Raw genomic sequence first — 6000 nt, forward strand, 5'->3', positions numbered from 1 at the left:
AGTCCCTGAAACCTGGGGACTCTTGACCTTTCTCTTTCCCACCATCAAATCAATTATCAAGACCTGTTTTGCCTGTTTAAAAAATATCCCTAAATGAGTGCACACCACTATTAACCTAGGCCCAGACCACCAGTACGTCTCACTTGAATGCTTATAGTGGTTCCCTGACTGGTCTCCCTACACTCAGTCTCTCATGAAGGTGCTCTGGATATGTCAGTGAGTAACACAGGCAAGGTATGAATTTCCAATGCCATGGAGCTTTTATATACTAGTGAGAGAAAGACAAAAAGGGGTTCCTCAAGAAAACCCCAACTTGCAAATTGCCGAGTGCTATATAGGAAATAAGCAAAGTGCTGAAATAGAGAATATGGGGAGAGGGCATTGTAATTATCAGGTGGTCAGGGAGGGCCTCTCTAAGGAGGTGACTTTCAAGGTAAGACTACAAGAGTAAGAATGAGTTAACCAAGAGAGGAGTATGAGCACTGCAGGCAGATGCAAAGGACCCAGGAGGAAAGGCATGTCTTTGTGACTCTAAGAGAAGCCCCGTGTAGCCAACTTATTCTCTGTGGCAATGAGCAGGGTCAGCCCCCCTCCACCCTCCAGCACAGACAACAAATGTGTGGAAATGAGAGGAAGCATCCCATCTGATGGATGAATGCCTTTTCTACAATATAAATGTGATTAGGTACTTAAAGAGCTTCATGATTTCCCATAACCCTTAAATGTTCAAGCAATTTAATTTGTAAGAACCTTCATGCTCAGGTCCCTACCACTTTCCCACCCTTATCCATACCCATTTTCCTTGTCACCCTGCAATGATCACATTTTGGTTCCTTGAATGTACCATGCTTTTCTGTGTTCAGTACTTGCCTCCTCTGTCTCACTGACTGAACATGATTCCCCTTCCCTTCGTTGATGGATCCTTTCTCACTTCACCTTTGAAGCCTCAGCTTAAACATCACTTCTTCCGACAATGCCTCTCATAGCACTGTGTGTCTAATTCCAGTCGTGCATTAACTTCAGATCTCTGGGAAGGAAGTTCATGGTGTCTTATTACGACTGCCCCTGGTGTGGTTAGCATTATATTCATCAACTATTCTTTGGCCGAGGATCCCAAACTGCCCTATGACCAACTCATTGTTTTTAAAACCCTTTTAGAATGCATAGATGAAGTACACTGTACCTTGTCATTACAATATTCAGAATGGCGTCTCTATCTAGGCTCTGATCCAAGATGGTTACAGATGTACCAGAAGAACACCCTGCTTAAGTCAACCCAGGGACAGAGTATGGCTAGAATAGCTTAAAATTAGCAAAGTCTGTTCGGAGGTTGCAAGCAGTGGAAGGAAGAGAAATTAATCCAGGTTTCTAAGATCACATTCCCAAGCTAAATGCAGAAAAAAAATATTCTAACATTCACTTCTGACAGCAACCTTTTACAGATAGAATCCAAAGTCCAGGAAGGTGGATTTTAGCGCTTAAACTCTTGTTACAGTGAAGTAATGCTTCATATTAATTTTCTTCCACTAAAATTTATATGCAACTAGCCCTCTTCTAAAGCAACTGGTTATCAGAAATATGACAGCATGTTTATATGCCCACATCTTTTTTTTTTGAACCCACTTGGCTTTAGATTGCTTGAGACTAAACCTTGAAATAATATAGAATGTTTATAGTTCTGAGCAGAAATGCCATAAAGTAATGCAAATTAATCATTTATTAGTCAATCAGTACCTCATGCCTAACAGTTTCCTATATAGCATATGCAGAAAAGACAAATGAGAGTATGGTGATGTGTAGCTGCCTTAGGGGACTCACATGATCTGAGAAGCCTGCCTCCCATCACTCTGGTAGGAAGCCACTTCCATGTTAAATTCCAGAGGTGGCTTATAAAAGATTTTCCTACTGAAATGTCAAACTTCCTACACTGGTTCTAAAGCCATCAATCGTATGAACCCTACTTATTTTATGTATATCTGACTTGTTATAAGAAAGAATTTAAGATGATATATGTGTATGTGTGCAACAAGATCAAAAGTAAAATAGATAAGGAAGAAGAGGCAGAGATAACGGAGGGTAGAAAAGTAGGATGAAGCTGGGAATGAGGCATCATGTTATTTCCATGTCTTAAGTTTCACAACTATTTGGCAGATTAATTTATATATATATATATATATATATATATATATATATATATGTAATGAGATTTGTTATTATTTCCACATTATATATACCCTTAAAAAAAAACAGAAAGAAAACCAAAAAACCCTGTTTTTAGAATTTATCACTGGGTGCAGTGGCTCACACCTGTAATCCCAGCACTTTGGGAGACCAAGGTGGGTGGATCATTTGAGGTCCAGAGTTTGAGACCAGCTTGGCCACCATGGTGAAACCTTGTCTCTACTAAACATACAAAAATTAGCCAGGTGTGGTGGTGCCCACCTGTAATCCCAGCTACACAGGAGGCTCAGGCAGGATAATCACTTGAACCTGGGAGGCAGAGGTTTCAATGAGCCAAGATTGCAGCACTGCACTCCAGCCTGGGGCACAGAACAAGACTCTATCTCAAAACAAACAAACAAACAAACCAATATAATTTATCCACATCTTTTTCTCGAATTTCGTTTGTAAGCACCTAAAAGTAGACTCTCACTGATTCTACTATCAGCATTTGGTTCCTCTAGAGCAACTTTTTTTCCACATTCCTCTCTATATAATAATATGGTCAGTGAATGTAATATTGGTAATATTTTGATAGTACTCTCAATCACCTGAATGACATTCCCTGTTAAGGGGAAAATCAATGAGACACTGTTAGTCAGATAGTTTGTTTCTCCAAACAAAACCCCAAAGCTCCCAATTTGTGACAGGTGGACATCAACCCTAGGCAGAACAGACAACTTCAGTGCTGCCTACAGTGTGGCATCATGTGCTCTATTTCCCAACAAGCAGAAGCTCAAAATTGTGGCCAGGTTTAAAGGAACCATAATGGCAATTTCCTAGAAAGCCACTAGGTGGAAGGGATTTTTATTATGTCTTCTTTCACAAAGACTTTTGTTCTCTCAACCAAAGCCATCCTCTCCAGTGTACAAGAGTTTTAAATTAAGTATTTGTTCTGATTTTTTGGTCACTGCATTTTCCAGATACATTTATTTTTTTCTATTACAAAGAGATTTGTTCTTTGTAAGGAGCATGTCAGCACTTTCTCACCAGTTACCCTGAAAGAGGAAATGTACTTGAAATGAGAAGCAGTAATTATTGAGATCTGTCTGCTTCTCACATGCTAGGGCTGTGTTCAGGATGCTCTGTTGGCTAAAGAACAGCAGTCAGGTTGCATGTGACCCAGGAAGGTGGAGTCCTCATGGCCATGGAAACAGGTGCTTCTAGAAGCAATGGAAAATTGTTTGACAGTATTAAGAGTGTGTTTGATAACACTGCCTGATGTGAATAGTATTAAATAGCAATATGAGGACAAAACAAAAGGAAATGATGAAAACATTTACGCTTTAACTATAGGAAAGAAGAAAAGAAAGATGTTGTTCCTCCTTCGTATCCCATCCCCTGTCAATATCAAGACCCATGAGGCAAGCATGTAGGCCTTAGGGTAACAGTCTTGGATTGCAGGATTTGGTTCAATGAGCTAAGGAGGCCTTCAGAGATTCCATGGTTCACTTGCGGGTGTTTAATCCTAGCCTAGGGAAGTCTTGTCTAACTGACTCAAAATACAGGCATTTTCCCCAAGTTCTGCTCTATATCCTTACTTTCACATTAATTGTGGTCAACCTACACATTTGAAAAACGTGATGAGCAAGTCCGTTCCAAGATGGCCAAACAGGAACAGCTCCAGTCTGCAGCTCCCAGCATGATCCACACAGAAGACAGGTGATTTCTGCGTTTCCAACTGAGGTACCTGGTTCATCTCATTGGATCTGGTTGGACAGTGGGTGCAGCCCATGGAGGGTGAGCCGAAGCAGGGAAGGCCATTGCCTCACCTGGGAAGCACAAGGGGTAAGGGGATTTCCCTTCCCTAGCCAAGGGAAGCCATGACAGACTGTACCTAGAAAAACGGGACACTTCTGCCCAAATATTGTGCTTTTCCCACAGTCTTAGCAGCTGGCAGACCAGGAGATTCTCTCCTGTGACAGGCTTGGCAGGTCCTACACCCACAGAGCCTTGCTCACTGCTAGCACAGCAGTTTGAGATCAGCCTGTGAGGCTGCAGCCTGGTGAGGGGAGGGGTGTCCGCCATTGCTGAGGCTTGAGTAGGTAAACAAAGTGGCCAGGAAGCTCAAACTGGGCAGAGCATACCGCGGCTCAGCAAGGCCTATTGCCTCTGTAGACTCCAACTCTGTGGGCAGGGCATAGCTGAACAAAAGGCAGCAGAAACTTCTGCAGACTTAAACCTCCCTGTCTGACAACTCTGAAGAGAGTAGTGGTTCTCCCAGCACAGCATTTGAGCTCTGAGAACAGACAGCCTCCCTCCTCAAGTGGATCCCTGACCCCCGTGTGGCCTAACTGGGAGACACCTCCCAGTAGGGGCCAACAGATACCTCATACAGGCAGGTGCCCTCTGGGACAAAGCTTTCAGAAGAAGGATCAGGCAGCAATATTTGCAGTTTGCAGTTCTGCAATATTTGCTGTTCTGCAGCCTCCACTGGTGATACCCAGGCAAACAGGATCTGGAGTGGACCTCCAGGAAACTCCAATAGACCTGCAGCTGAGGTCTATTGGACTGTTAAAAGGAAAACTAACAAACAGAAAGGAATAGCATCAACATCAACAAAAAGGACATCCACACCAAAACCCCATCTGTAGGTCACCAACATCAAAGACCAAAGGTAGATAAAACCACAAAGATGGGGAGAAACCAGATCAGAAAAGCTGAAAATTCTAAAAACCAGAGCACTTCTTCTCCTCCAAAGGATTGCAGTTCCTCACTAGCAATGAAACAAAGCTGGACAGAGAATGACTTTGAGGAGTTGACAGGGGTAGGTTTCAGAAGGTTGGTAATTACAAACTTCTCAGAGCTAAAGGAGGATGTTCAAACCCATCAAAAGGAAGCTAAAAACCTTGAAAAAAGATTAGACGAGTGGCTAACTAGAATAAACAGTGTAGAGAAGACCTTAAATGACCTGATGGAGCTGAAAACCATGGCTCAAGAACTATGTGATGCATGCACAAGCTTCAGTAGCCGATTTGATTAAGTGGAAGAAAGGGTATCAGTGATTGAAGATCAAATTAATAAAATAAAGCGAGTAGAGTAGTTCAGAGAAAAAAGAGTAAAAAGAAACCAACAAAGCCTCCAAGAAATACAGAACTATGTGAAGACACCAAATCTACGTTTGATTGGTGTACCTGAAAGTGATGGGGAGAATGAAACCAAGTTGGAAAACACTCTTCAGGATATTATCCAGGAGAACTTCCCCAACCTAGCAAGGTAGGCCAACATTCAAATTCAGGAAATACAGAGAACGTCACAAAGATACTCCTCAAGAAGAGCAACCCCAGGGCACATAATTGTCAGATTCACCAAGGTTGAAATGAAGGAAAAAATCTTAAGGGCAGCCAGAGAGAAAGGTTGGTTTACCCACAAAGGGAAGCCCATCAGACTAACAGCAGATTTCTCAGCAGAAACCCTACAAGCCAGAAGAGAGTGGGGGCCAATATTCAACATTCTGAAAGAGAAGAGTTTTCAACCCAGAATTTCATATCCAGCCAAACTAAGCTTCGTAAGTGAAGGAGAAATAAAATCCATTACAGACAAGCAAATGCTGAGAGATTTTGTCACCACCAGGCCTGCCTTACAAGAGGTCCTGAAGGAAGCACTAAACATGGAAAGGAACAACTGGTACCAGTCAGTGCAAAAACATGCCAAATTGTAAAGACCATCGATGCTATGAAGAAACTGCATCAATTAACGGGCAAAATAACCAGCTAACATCATAATGACAGGATCAGATTCACACATAACAATATTAACCTTAAATGTAAATGGGCTAAA

The sequence above is a fragment of the Nomascus leucogenys genome, chromosome 1a, assembly GCF_006542625.1.
Source record: "Nomascus leucogenys isolate Asia chromosome 1a, Asia_NLE_v1, whole genome shotgun sequence".
NCBI lineage: Eukaryota > Metazoa > Chordata > Mammalia > Primates > Hylobatidae > Nomascus > Nomascus leucogenys.